Consider the following 15851-nt stretch of genomic DNA (forward strand, 5'->3'; position numbering starts at 1 on the left):
GCTGCGAGGGAAGTCAATTTGCTGAATGGCTTCTACTCGTGAAGGGTCAATTTGGATTCCGTCCTTCGAAATGATGTGACTGAGAAGTTTGACTTCCTCCATAGCAAGAAAACTTTTCTTTGGATTGAGAGAGATCCCGAACTTTCTACACTTCTGAAAAATGACTCTTAAATGATGCAAATGTTCATCATCTGAATGTGAAAATATGGTTACATCATCTAAGTATACAACCAAGAAAACATCTTTTTTCATCTAAAAAGGCTATGTCTATGGCATGCTAGAAAGTGCCCTTGCATTTTTGAGACCAAATGGCATTTTTTCATATTTGAATGTGCCCCAAGGTGTGGTGAATTTTGTCTTGTCCTGATGATCTTCATGCACTAAAAATTGATTGTAACCAGAGTAGCCATCCAAGAGTGACAGCCGGGAAGTGCCAACAAATCTCTTAAGGATATGGTCCATTTTGGGAAGCGGATAATTATCTTTCAGAGATACTTTGTTTAAATTTCTGAAGTCTACACAGAGCCTAATCTCTCCGGTCTTCTTTCTCGTCAGGACTAGATTTGATATCCAATCGGAAAATCTGATAGGAACAATGATGCCCGCCTTGTAAAGTTTGTTAACTTCTTTCTCTATGGATGGCAGTAGCCTTGGGTTGATCCTTCTTAGCTTTTGTCTAAAGGGCTTTTGATCAGGCTTGATTGGGATGGTGTGCTGAATTATTTTCTTGTCATACTCCTTTAAGTCTGCATAATCCCAAGCGAAAACATCAGAAAATTCAGACAATAAATGAATGTATTTCTCTTTTACCTCAGGTGACAATGTTTTGGATAGCTTGATCATTTTTGGTTTGTCTATTGTTCCGATGTTCACGTCTTCAACACCTTTCTCTGTAGGAACCAATGTAGGCTTCCTTGCTACATCATCCTGATCAAACAAGTCTTCCAAAGGTACAAGACCTTTCGGAATATTGTTGTCCTTCAACTATAATATATCAACTTGGGTTGCCTCAATGACTTGATCATCCTCGTCGCAAACTTCATCCATGGAACACTTTTCAAACTATCCTTCACTCTGAAGAAAGTTATTCACATGTTTGTTATCCCAGAATACTTGCCAATATTGCAAGTTGTCAGGAACAGAGGGCTGATGCTTCACATGAATCTCAAACTTCTTGTTTGAATAAATGGGGATTTTGAAATTGCTTGCAGTTGTAGCTAATGAATCTGCCATAAGATTTTGACTCCTTGGTACAACTGAAAGTGTATATTCAGGAAACATCCTAAGAATATCTAAAACCACATTTCTATATTGTTTCATTCGTGGATGGTGAGCTTGATATTCACCTTTAACTTGCTTGATCACAAGTTCTGAATCACCATACACCAAAATTTTTCGTGCACCTAACCTTTTCAAGATCTTTAAACATGTGATCAACACTTCATACTCCACCTCATTGTTAGTGCAATCAAAAGCTAACTTGTATGAGCATAATCTAACATTCTGAGGGAGCTTACCTTGCTGATGATGTGGACTTCGAATCCAAATTCCAATACCTGCTCCATCTTTCCCAAGAGCACCATCAAAGTCCATGGTCCAAAGGCCATGTTCCTCTTCCAAGGGCTGTACATCTTGTTTCTGTTTTGGGTCAATTTTCTGAACTTTCTCTTCAGAATGTTCCGAATTTCTATTACCTTCTCTGATGGTTGATCTGAGCCTTTTTCTACCTTGTCCAATGGTTGTTCTGATGAACTTGGCAACCTTTCTTTCTCATGATCTGAAACTATCCTTATACAATTGAAAACCTCTGGTACATCTTTAATTTCCACAAGCTGACTATCTACATCGTTTAGTCCACTATCATTATATAAAATAAATGACTCTAAATCTGTATGTACAACATTTATAGGATGATTATTGGGCTTCTCCTTGCTAGTTATCATGAATTTCATTTTGGTTTCTCAGTACAACTTCCTCAATTGCCCGAAAACTAGGATGGTGGCATAAGAGAATTCTAACTGTAGTGTGCCTCTTAGTTTCGCTCCCTGGATCTTGACAATAACATACCAAACCGTGGTGGTATATCAGCTACCACCACATCCATTAAAACATTCTTTGCCGGGATTTGGTCCAAGGATACTACCAAATCTTTGATTAGACCAAGACAATGGACCTTACCGGAATCAAAAGAGTACAAGTCATGGTATTCTCGAGTTATATCTAGACCCAACCTTTCCATGATGGCCTTGGGAATTAGATTATGGGAGGCTCTGGAGTCAAGCATGGAGTTATGAAGAATAAACTGATGGATTCTTAAACTCAGGTAAAATGGAGGAACATCACTATCTCCTGACTGACCATCTATGGCTAGACCAAAAATTAATTCAGGTTGGTCATCTTCAATATTAACCATATCAGACATAGGATCAACTTTTAGCATTTTAACTATACGAGACTTGTAATGGATATTTTTGACAAGTTCAGTAAGAGGGATTAACACTTTCAACTTTGAAATGTCAGTTTCTAAATTGAATGAGTTGGATTTGTCTACCTCTTTTTGGATGGTATCTCTTTTCTCAGGTAGATCTCTTGGTGTCTGATCCTTCTTCTGACTGTCAAGGTCTTTGCTTGGATTTCTTGTAGATGCTTTGTTTACTTTGCTTTGGTTTGCTGCTGCCAGCTCTTTACCTTTGCTTTGATTTCCTTGAGGATTTATTTTTGGTTGAGTATCCTTCTGCTGTGATGTTCTTTTTTGAATGGGAGTGATTGGGACATCTCTATTTCTCAAGGAATATTGCTTCTATTGAGAGCTAAGTGCATTCAAGTATCCTCTTTGATAATCACCAGATTGAGTTTCCAATGCATTGTAATTTGCCAGTATGTAGTCTTCATCCTTAGGATCCTCCATCTCCTCAACATACTTCTCATTTTTAGTCAAGAAAATGGGATGGTAATCTTCCCTAAAGAAGTGATTTTCCTCGACAATCGGGTCTGTTTCATCATCAAATTCTCCTTGAGCATAATTCTGCTGCAAGGGTGTCCGAATTGGCTATTGAGATGTTGATGCTTCAGAAGCTTTCTGCTCTCTTTGTTTTATCCTGTACTGAGGTTGCTGCTAGTTTTTGAAGTTAGGATTTCTAACTTGTGGCTCCTGAGGTCTATCTAAATTTATCATCTGGTCGGCCATTCTCTCCATGGTTCTGATCAATGCATCTAGTTTAAGATTGGTGGAAGAAGAAGGTTCTTCTTTGATGGTTACTCTTTTTTCCGGTTTCTCATGTTTTAACTGAGACTTTTTAATCATCAAGTTCGCTTCCACACTTACTGCATTATTCTGGATTTCTTCCAGAGTTGGTGGATCTCTTTCCCTTAGTTGATAAGCCATCTCTGGATCAAAAGCATCCGGGTAATGTTGAAGTGCCAAATTAGGTGGAGGTTTCATGTTATCCGGAATAGAATTGTAGATATGATTAAACCTTATAGTGAACTCCTGAACTGTCTCGTTAGGATTCCTTTTCAATGTATTGTATTCCGCCAAGATCTGCAATGGATTCTTCTTTTCTCGCCACTTGGCTAAGAACAACTCATTTAACCTTTGAGGAGTATCAATAGAGCGTGTTGCTAAACCACGGAACCATTTTTTCACATCTCCAGAAAAACTTTGGGCCATTAGTCTCATTTTAGCATCATCTTCATCAACCTCCTCTAAGTCAATGAAATCAACCATCTTATCAATATGCTGCTATGCAGTGACTCCTGGGATGCCATCAAAAAGAGGAAGTCTTGGCCATAGGTTTGAGGTAAAGCTGCCAACTGACTAGGTAACACTAAGGGTGCAAACCTCGCCATAACTCCTAGGGAATGGTGAATGGGAACTGCAATGGGTTGTGTTGGTTGAGATGAAGATGGAGGAGGCGATATGGATGTTTTCGGAGGTGTTGTAGAGGGTATGGAAGAAGATAAGATTTCAAGTTGATACTAGATATAGGCCTTTTCAGCAGTGATTTGTAATTGATCAACTAGGCTTTGAAGAATGAGAAGAAGTAGAAGGTTGGTTAAAAAAATACTTTGAGGAGGGAAGGTATGAATTGAACTTTATGGGATCAAAAAATTCTTCTGTAAGACAAGACTCAGATTTTGAATGAAATAGGGATAGCTTGAATTTAATGTCAAAAGGAATATCCTCAATACTAAGTATTTGATCTGGCAAGGAAGTGGTCCTTTCCAATTTTGTGCTTTCAGTCTCAGGGAAAGGGACTTTAGATTTTCTTAACAATATTTCAGGATTATCAACCAGAGAAGGAGGATTTGGGTCAGGGTTTGACCTGGTATATCTTTTCGGAGCCAGTATCTTAACAGGGTCACAAACTATATGAGGTAAAAGACCTAAGACTTTGAGTTGAACAAAGATATCTTCAAAGGAAAGTATTCAATATAGAAGTTTTAAATTGGTAATGATTGAGAGCTTACCAATGGAATGAAGTCTAATCGAACTTGTGATTTGTAACCTTCTTTTCTTTTTGAACAAGCTCTGATTGTCTTCGACTGAATCAGCTGGATCAGGATGCATAATTTTGTCTTGTTTGTCTCCTCAAGGCTAGCTCTACAATCTCGACACTGCAGTTACGAAATCAGCCTTTATGAAGCTTAGTCCCATCATCCAAAGGACCAAAATCCAATGAGAACTAGTCGTACACCCAGGGAAGATAAACCTTTCATTCCCCAACAACGGCGCCAGTATGTTATCACTCCTCCGGATCTCCAAGGCTGAGAAGGAGTCTAACTGAGGTAATCACAGACCAACTTTTTGACTTGGTAGATGGCCCTACCAAGCCGGAGAAGGCTCTCTCCAAATGATCACAACCAGGAGGGTTGGATAGATTAGGGTTTTAGGCTGGATATAGTAGCTCAGGGTTTGTTTGATTTGATTTGGTTGGGTTAGTTACTAGATGATTGAATTAGGTCAGAGAGTGAACCAGGTCAGGGCCAAAAGAGAATCAAAATTGCAGACATTTGATGGGGAAAGGTAGGCAAGTTACTTTAACACTTGGTAGTATAGTGATGAGATGGTTTAGACTAGTGAGGTGATAAAAAGAGCATGAAGGTCACAAATTCTTTTTAATCTAAAGAAATTAAACAAATTATGATGATTTTCCCAAAACAGAGCATATGAGATGTATTATGCTTATCACACCTTGAAAATCAAACATATTTATAAGTGAAATGGATCATGGAAGATACAAAACATTCAAACACATGTAACTGAAGAAGAAAAAATATCAAAATACCATGCCACAGGAATCCCACCAAAATAGCTGCAACTCATCCAATATATTCCATGCCAAAGTCTGAAACACTAATACAATATCCAATGGAGTCCAACCTGTAGAATGACTGAAGAAATAAATGATATAGGCCTCAAACAAACTCCTCCCAACTTCAGGGGTCAAATCCATGAGAGGAGGAGCAGTTTCACAAAAAACTAAAATGATAGCTAGAGTGTAGGGTGGTCAAAGTGACTCATCCCTCACTTTTTGGAAACTGATTCATTACATCACCAAAAGAGTTTTCACCTAATGTATTTACCCTAGGTAACAGTAAAAACATTATTATTACATTTACATCCATCAATTACATGGGTAAAAATATGAATTTTCAAGGTGAAGCTTTCAAAACAGAGAAAATTTACAAAACTGAGAAACTCAGGAAATTTGTGTCAAAAGCGCAGCGCCAGTGTCCTAAGCGCAGTGCCAACTTCAGCTCCACGTTTGAGGGGTTCCCGGTGTCAAAATTGAGCATAAGATATCTCATTGGAAAGCTTGTCATGCCTAGTTTCCATATCTACCCTTACTTTTCAAAACGGTCAATTTTGGACCCTCAAAAAGTGGATTCTCCCAAGATTGGTCAAAAGCGCAGTGCCAACCTCCAAAACACGGTAGACACATGATTTTTTGGGTGCTTTTTGACCTTTTGACTATGCAGTTGACCCAAAAAATCTTAGCAAAGTGGTTTTCCTGACTATATTTTGCCTTTTGAATCCAATTGTGGTGATTTTTTTTCATTTGGAGGTCCCTAGGAAAAGCGCAGCATAGTGTGACTGGTGCACAAATTGCCAAAAATGCACAAAACTTCAAAATTTCCCAAATTGCTCAAAATTTTCCAAAATTTGGCCTTAGGAATGATGATGATGTGTGTCAAGCCATGAGTGATGCCTCAACAAGGATTTCAAGTTTATCTTCCTCCCTTTGCTTGGTTAGGGTTTCAATTTTCTCCTTTGCAACTTTGAGTTTTGCCCTAGAAATCCTTTCTCTGTAGGCATAATGTTTTGCCATCTTCTTCTAAATTTCATTATCCCTTTTGGCCTTGTCTAGGAGATTTTCAAGATGGCTATTTACCCTCTCGAGCCAATTCTCCCGGTTCTCATTGATCATTTTGGCAAACTGTTCATTTAGGGTGAGCTGATTAGCTAGTTCAACCTCTTTCTGTTTTTCTAGCTCCAATGCTCTTTTTAGGCCTCTAGTCCTTGGCCTTCTTCTTGGCACCTATTCCTCTAGCTATTCACCATATTCTCCATATGCTTCATCAAGTAAATCCTTAGCCTTTTCAGCCTCCCTCTTTGCCTTGATGAGCTGAATCTCCATGAGCTCTTGTTTGGTCTCAAACTGCTTGTTTTCCTGCTCATAGTATGAAATGATGTATTTTTCCCTCTGCAAGTTGACCTGGAGCTCCCCTATGAGTGCATCCTTTTATTTGATGACAATTCTTGTGCTTTCACTGTCATCATGCTCACTTAGGTCAACTAAGTCAAAATACTGCTCTGTCTCATGGAGGTCCTCCTTCTGCTTCTGGATCTCTGCCTCTGCCATCTTCTCCTTACCCTTCTGCACCTACTTTGCTGACGAAGAAGGCAACGCCCCTCCCACAATTTGTGGGGACAACACTTGCCTATGCTCTCTCTGATAAGTATGTGCCAATGTGCTCACATTTGTCCTCATAGGCCTGATGACCTCAACTCTGCTAGGTGACCATGCATGATCATGAAATGGTGATGATGGCGGTGATAATGAGGGTAGCTGATCAGATGGAGGAATATAAGTAGTGGCCTGAGATGAAGGGGATATGGATTCTGCATGATGATTAGTGGGATGAGATGAAGAAGGCATACTTTCAGCATGTGGAGCTCGTGGAGCAGTGAAATGTCATTGTCAATGAAATTGTCCCATGAAATATGAAAATGATCAAGGTGAAGAAGGACAATGATATTGATCAATGAGTGATGGAAAAGGTTGTTCATCTGTTGGTCATAATCTCTTTTTTGCACAATGGAGGCCATTTTATCTATGCTTTTGAACATATAATATGGGATATTGAGGAATTTGACCCTTGTGAAGTGCATAAGCAGTCTGATATGGTAGGTATAGAGCCTAGAGAACCTACCTTCACAAGAGAAGTACTTCATGATGATTTTCATCATGGGGGCATACCTATTAAGAAGGTAGGTGAAAGGGAACACCCTCCTCCTTTCATTCCTGTACAGTGGTTTGATAAATGGTTCATAATACTGATCCTCCAAATCCTTTGATTTAAACCACCTCTCACCCATGTTTGGAATCCCTGTGGCAACAACAATGATAGAAGTAGACAAAGTGAAGGTCACTCCTGCTAGGGTTACTTGATTGTCTTTAAGGTGTGATGCAAAGAGTCTGGTCAAAACTGGGTGATGTTGAACTCTTTCAATCAATTTGCAAAAGTCAAGGCAACCCACATACTGAAAACATGAGGCTGCCATTGGTGAAGCCATAAGTTCATTTATGCTAGTGGGCTCCAACCTTAGGATTCTGCCTCCTTTGTGTGGCCTCCTCTATTCTCTATCTTCTTCTTCTTGTGTGTCCTCTTCTTCCATATAATCTCTGTCTTCCTCCATAGTGTTTGTTCAAGAGACCCTAGTGATAAGGTAGGTGAGAATGGGAAGTGGGAATAGGTCTAGGGAATGGGGATAGGACTACAAAAATTTGGGGAGATGAGGTGGTGGGTTATGGAACTATGGGAGGTGATGGGGGGTGAAAATGTGAAGGGAGTTGGAAATGAAAATTAATTTACAGGTTTATGGTAGAGGCTGCCTAAGGATTTTTAGAAACCTAGGTCTTAGGGTTTTGTAGGAAAATTGTTTAGGGACTAAGGAAAGATAGTGTAAGGGTAGGGATGGTTTCAACAGTGATGTAGGAAGGTGTTGTAGGGTCTGTGGGTAGCAATTTTTAATATAGGAATGAATTTAGGGTTTTGTCCCTTGCCTAGGGACCAATTTTTCTTAGGAATCAAACACTAAGAAGAAGTGTTGTTTGGAAGAGAAAATGAGTGGAAAATAGGGTTACTTACTTGGTAGAGGAGGAAAACCCAATATTGTTGAGATTTGAGAGGATTTGGAGGTGTTTTTGGCGCTTTGGAGGCTTACTGGGCAAAAGCGCAGCGCCTAACCCAGAAGTGCAATTCCAGTGTTAAAAAACGCAGAACTTGGATTCTAAGCGCAACACCTTCTTCCTAAGCGCAACACTAAGAAATTTTTCTCCTCTGAACCTGCAAAACCGACTTTTTGAGCCAAGGGAGTGTGAGCTCGACCTTTGAGAGTGCAAATGGATTTGATTTTGATGTCTTGGTGGCTTTTATACTTCATGAAATTGATGTTTTGGGCCTTGGGACCCACTTTCTTTCTTCTATCATTCAATTTACTCTTGGAAACTATATCTTTACATTTGACCTTTTCTTGAACAAATTGATCACTTGATATACATTGGCATACTTTGACCTTTGACTTTTTGTCCTTTGGCAATTTGGAACTGAGTTGGCAGCTTGAGAAAAGTCAGTTATTACATATAATGACAGAAAATTACACACACACACACACACACACACACACACACACACACACACACACACACACACACACACACACACACACACACACACATATATAAAGGATTACATCTCTATTTTTGGAATAAAATTACAAACTGGAATGAAATTCTTACTTAAAATCAAAATTAGAACTTTAGCAACCATGGTTACATGCTTGTAAATCCTTATTTAACTGAAAAAGGGATATTATTTTGTTCACTCTCATACTTTGTTGGCCTTATGCAGTGAAATGGTGTTTTATTGGACCTTGGAAAATGAAACCTAGTGACCTAATGGGACCTTGAATGACCGGACTCCAGGTGGACTTGACTGACACAAAACATGATGAAATGAGCCTTTATAGTCAATGTATGCTCAACAAGACACATGAAGGTGGGCCAACAAATATCGATTTTTGAGAGGGAATGGGGTTTTAACTTGGGCTACCATTAGTGAGTAAATTTTTGCATGAGGACCTAGGTGGAATGATAAAAATTTCAACATGGGACACTAATATGATATAAAAGAGGAGTTTTGATCATTGATGGCAGTATGCAAATACTAACTCTAACAGGCACTACGAAATGCGTAGTCTCTTCCTTCCAGGACTGTGCACTTCACAATCATAGTGCTCAACCCCAACCTCTAACCTCAAAAATTGTGCAATCTCTCTCCTGCCCATCTAGAATTGTGCATTGTGTAGTCTCAAGGCTTAGGCCTCAACCTTGATCTCCTGAACTTCATAATTGCACAATCACCTGGCATCCTATTCCTTCCATAAATGCGTAGTAAGCAGAAATAATGATCAATCACTATGCTTGGCTCCTTCAACTCCAGAACTGCGCAGTTGACTTGCTCAATCCAACTTGAACTACACATTGCATAGTCTTAAGTCTCAAGCTTGACCCCTCACTTCCTGAGCTACACAACTGCACATTTAGTAAACCTCTCCCTCAACCTACCACCCGATTCTGAATAAATCAGTGGATCATGATGCATCATATTAGACTAGGGGTTTATCAGACCGATGTCGTCTTGTCATGAGTGAATTGCAGATGAAATTATTCTATCATACCATGACAAGATGATTATGTAGGAGATGGAGAAGGAGACCACGCCAGAAGAAACTTCATTGGCTGTAAAGAAAAGTTTATCAATCAAGAGGGAGCAAAGGGACATCAAATTGAGACAATAGTTGGAGATCAAGTTACATTGAAGACTCCTTGTCTCTAATCCATTTGGAGGACAAAGAAGAAGGTCATGATCCATATTTTAGGAGACACAAAGTAAGCAACAACAAATAATGACTTGACATTGCCATGTCATCATGCAGTCCATGTTGTCAATGTCATGTCATGTCATGTCATGAGTCATCATGTGGCACATCATTTTTAGGAATATGTAATTCAATATTGGAGAAATATAATGTAAAGTGGAAGTCCAAGAGTCATTCATGCAATGTGAAAAGTCATGTAGAAAGCCAAAAGTTCCTAGAGAAATTGAACTATCATGAGGGTAGCCCAAGAGTCACAAGGGAGGTAAAGGATCAACCCATATGTTATATATACACCCTCATTGTACAAGGAAAGGAATTTTCACCATGGCTTCTCCAATAAGGCATGAGAGAGACAAAGTTAGTACTTTTGGGGAGCAAGTCATGGCTCCAATGCTCCAGTATTAGAGCTAGTGATGTTCGTTGTATTCATGTATCTTGAGACTTTTACTTAATACTTGAATCATAATGGCCGACATGTTTCCATACATGGATTGTGAACATTTGTAAGAATGCTTTGTGAATTTTTATGATTCATGTTTGCTTTTACTTGTACTAATGTAGTTGAAATATTTCAGTTATTTTAGTGTTTATCTTGTTTTTGATGGTGCTGGACTTGCCAACATGTCAGACGATCTCCCTGGTAAGAAGTCCCAACTAGACGTTAGACCGTTTGGATTAGGAGTCTCAGCAGTGGGTAGTACGGTATCGCCTTGAATGCGATTGCACGCAGAGGTAAGTAAGATGTCCTTGTTGGAACTAAGGGTGTGACCTTGCAGCGAGTCAAGGAAGGTGCATGAAAGGCTCTAACACATGGAAGGGGGGAAGAGTGCACCCATTAGAAGCATGTGATAACACATAGCCTGAAAAGGGAACACACGAGCAGAAATACATCATGAGATGGAAAGTAGGATATTTGATGATCCAAAGTGATGGATTATACCAACAACATGCTTTGATAGGATTGATACAAACACATACAGAATAGTCCATACATACATGCGCAAATTACAACTACATACATCATTAGAGTAGCCGGGATAGACAAACTGAAATAACAATATATGCATGAAATGTGTTGGATCTGTTATATTAAAAGAGTGAAAGACACAATCATACATAAAAACCATGACAACCACTAGCCCCGATAGCAGAACATTACAGTCACTGTCGCCTGCTCCTCCAAATAGATGGACTAGCTCTGCACTGTGGAGAAGCCAAGGCTCGTTACAATAAACTCCAAGCTTTCTCTAAGTATACCTATAGGAAGCTTGGCTCCCAAAAGCATGTACAATGAGTTGTGAGGTTCTATAAATAGAAAAGGGTGGGGTGACCCTTGACATTCCCCTTTGTGTCTCTTCAACTACCCTCATGACTCTTCAACTTTTACATGACTGTTACATTCTACTATTGACCCTTGGTATTTCACTTTACAACATGTTTACAAAAAAATCTCCTCATGTACCCATGTGAGACAAAAGTGGGCTTAAGTAAGCCATGCAAGACATCACTAGGACTCAAATAGCTGTGGGAAGACTAACTCTTCGACATCCTTTCGATGATCGATGGTGGAAAACTGATGCCAAGCTCAATAGTCTATTATGGTGTCCATGCATTTTGTGGTGACATCCTTCTGAAAGTGAACCCTTTCCTTCGTTGCATCCGGCTACACTGATTTGGCACCTCTTTCCAACTCGTCAGATAGCATTCGCATCATGGTGTTGAGTGCAGCCGGACTAGCGACATGCTGATGCATAGTGTCTGCGATCATCCACAAGTCTGCGTTGGTAGTTATGCACATCAACTGATTAAAGTACATGTCCAGATCCAATTGGACTTGGTTCTTTGTCTTCACCTCGATGAGTGTGCCAATGGATGGGATCACATGCATGCGCACAATGACATCCATGCTCTTGAATACTCATGCATGTGAAGCGTGTAAGTTGGTGATGAGCTGCGGGAGTTCCTCATAGTTCCGGATCTGACTCTAGATGTGTGCCTTCAACTCCACTGCCTTTGGATTCATCATATTTTGCAAGTGCAATGGGGATCCCTTGTATCTCATTGTCCATACCTACATGTGATCGAAAACAATGTGCATATTTGACAATATGCATGCTCTCCTAGCATAACGCTGCTGCCAACCGTTAAGGTGGACAACTGAATTATGCATAGTGACAAACCTGAAGTACAAATTCCGCATGACTGTCTCGAGAGACGATAATTCATGCAATATTTCTCTCTTCAACTCTGTTCTTGCGGATTCTGTAACTTTCTCTTCTCCCTGCTTGGCCGCTTGTAGCTCCTTAGCCATGCACTCGTTCTCACCTATCAAGAATCTAACACTTGAGCTAGTGGCTTCGGCACATGCCTTGGTAGCATCGGCTAATGCAGATGGATGTCTGTGCACATTGGACACGATCACTCATTCTTCAAACTGCGCAGGAGATACATGGACATCCAGAGTGTGTACTTTGTATGACTGCACAACTTTATGTTTCGAATCATCGAAAGATATGTTGTGCACATCTGCTTCTGGATTGTCCTCAAGGATTTCAGTGCCTCCTTGATTGCTTTGGACTTGCTCTACTCCTGGATCTGGTGAAGCCGGTGGAGTAACCTCTTGGTTTTGAGGCATGAGGTAAATTTCTTGATCTAACTCTTGCTGAACCACATCCATGTCCATCTGTTCCAACATCTGTTCAATCTCTTGAGCAAAGTTCTGCTCCTACGATTGCTCACCCTCTTTGCTATGTTCCCACTGTTTGGATGAATCAATAACCTGTATGGGTGTAGTTTCATCAATGTGTGCATGTTACACCTCTTGTTGTTCCTATTCTTGTTGCGCTTCCTTCTCTCTTCTGTGAAACTCTTGTTCTTCCCTGAGTTGCTGCTTCAACTCCTACAACTCCTTTTCTACTTCTTCCAACTTCTACTTCTCCCTCTATCATTATGCAATCCTTCTATTGCACTGTTACCTCTTTGCCTAAATCCAAAGCTGCTCTTAACACAAGTGGATCTGCTTTGAACTTACAACTTTGCTCCACCTCTGCACTATTAGCAACCTTCCTCTTGCCTTTGTCAAGTGTAGGTCTTCTGTCCTCTGCTACTGTTGATGTTACTTCTCTCTGAGATGTTGCTGCCTTCTGCACTGCTAACCACTCTACAACCATTCTAACCGGTTCATTGAGCCTTGAGAAGTTATAGCAGTATCTCCATGGGTCTTCCTTAGGACAATGACATGCTCCTTGGATCCAAGGATGATACACTCTCGCATAGTGGTCCTTCACTAAGTAATGTGGGTCATATGTATTGGAACTTTTGGTGCAGAAGGTGAATCTCTTGAATTCCTCTGTCTCAAACTCAACATGCTTGAGATTTTGGATCTTATACAACCCGATCAACAAAGGAAGAGAGGGCCAAGGTGCCTTCTTCTTCCTGTGCAGTCTCGCTGACAACCCTATAGAGATGTGATATGAAACTTCTTGCATGACCAACTTATCCATCGCAAAATCTGGAAAAAAATGTGAGCCTTCTCCGAGCTATATGTCTGGATGAAGGTGCCAAGGGGTGAGGCATACCAATCTGTTATGTCAATCAATGCCTCCATCATTTCTTGTGACATGCAAGGTGGATCCTGCTCAAATATCATCCTTTACACTGGAGTGACAAAGTGCTCTGATAGTTGTATTATAACTCCAAAAAGGATGCACTCAGAGAACAACTTGCAATAAGTGTGCACAAAGGTTTCTAAAGGTGTCCATGCCCAACCCAAGCATGGGAACTGTTGACGGGAATAGATTGCATCAACTATGTAAGCGGACATGAAAATATTTGTTTGCTGACCCTTGGGAAGATGTCCAGCTTCTGTTACTTATCCCTTCAACTCGAGAGCCAACATGTCCGACCAATTGAAAGGTATTCCTTCGCTCACCAACTGATCCAACACAATCACCCAAATTTGTGGGAAGGTTTTTGTACTCTCCTAGTCATATAAGCGATATGCGAAGATGACCAAGAGATGATAAGCCTTTTGTAGTATCCTTGTTGTGTAAAGCTAGTTTAGTGTTGTCCTGAACTTAGATGGCTCTTTCACCCAACTCTTCAAGATAGCCCTTGATTTTTCGCTGCTGCAGGGCCTAGTGAAGGGTGCATCCATTGTGACCATTGGCTACGACAAGTGATACATCTCCTAAAAGTCATGTGACCTGAAGGTAGCAAGTTTTATTCCATTGAAACTACTCAACACCATTGTCTCTGGATCAGTATGCGAGACAATCCAGTGGATCGGGCATGGAAACACAGGATACCTGCATGCAATCTGGTACAAGACAGACTTGTGTATGTTGAGATAGACTCTGCAGTCCTGTTGAAGGCTTGAAAATCGTTGCCTCAATAAGGGGGATAACCACCCGGTCCAGAACTTGGGACAACTCCTTTTCCGTTTGGAATAGTGGCTCCGACTAGGGATGATGGTACCAGTTTCTCAATCTATTTTTATGCTTGTGCTAACGAGATGATTTTTTTTGAGATTTTTGGAGGAACACTGATATGAAAATGAGATCTTAAATCAATATAAAGGTATTACAGACTCATGTGCAGGAATTCCTATATTACTTAGTGCAATGGATCGAAAATATTGCGAATTATATAGACAATGAGCAAAAACAAAAACATAACAGTCATACACATCAACACAACAAATAATCAAGGAGTTCACCAGACTTCCTGGCTACGTCTCCTGGTCTAGATTTCAATGTCGACCTCTATATTATGTCTTCAAGAGCAGATTATGACAAGTGTGAGCTCAAACCGAGTCTCAACACAATAGTGACAAAACACCATGGATTTACTTGAAATCCTCAAGTCTACAAGAGTACACAGACTTTCCCTCTTGCTCCCTGTCTTCTGCTTTCTCTCTGTCTTAGCAACTGCTCCCCTGTCTCTGCCAATGAATGGCTTTTAAGCCTATCGACGCTATCAGTTTGCATTCGGGAGCCCCCCCCTGGCGGGGGGTTTCGGGGGCAGCGCCCCCGAAGCTAAAAACAGATGTAAAATTGCCTTGTAAAAGTATAGTAATTTCTAGTCAATCTGGGCCGTTCATTAGGCAGATGATCTGACGGTAGAACTTATGTTTAGTTTAGGGTTTTTTGCCTTAGAAGGCAACCCCTCTCTTTATATGAGGGCATTGTATTTGAGGCTGTGAGATAGATGTGTATTCGGTGAGCGAGAAACATAGAGGTGAGACTGTGAGAGAAAACATAGGATATTACAGCGGTTTTGCTGTAGGTTGTATCTCTTCATTTTGCTGGATAATAGAAAGGAAGGACTGGCTGTTCGGGGTGGACGTAGCCCAAACTGGGTGAACCACGTATATCTGTGTCTCTCTTGTTTTGTGCGTTTTCTGTGTTTATATTTCTGCAATATTTTATGTGTTCCATTGCTCCGTAATATATAATTTTCTAACAACTGGTATCAAAGCCGAAGGTCTATTTGGCTGATAAACTCGCAGGAAAGAAGGGTTCCTGGTTCGAGTGGGAGCAATGGCGGAAGATGGTAAGTTTAGGGTCGAGAAATTTAACGGCCAAAACTTCTCGCTGTGGAAGATGCAGATGGAAGATTATCTGTATCAGAAAGATCTATACCTACCATTGGGCGGAAAAACAAAGATGCCGACGGGTATGAA

The sequence above is a fragment of the Pinus tabuliformis genome, chromosome 2_1, assembly GCF_031772625.1.
Source record: "Pinus tabuliformis cultivar Carrire ecotype Pingquan chromosome 2_1, CPIR1, whole genome shotgun sequence".
Classification (NCBI taxonomy): domain Eukaryota; kingdom Viridiplantae; phylum Streptophyta; class Pinopsida; order Pinales; family Pinaceae; genus Pinus; species Pinus tabuliformis.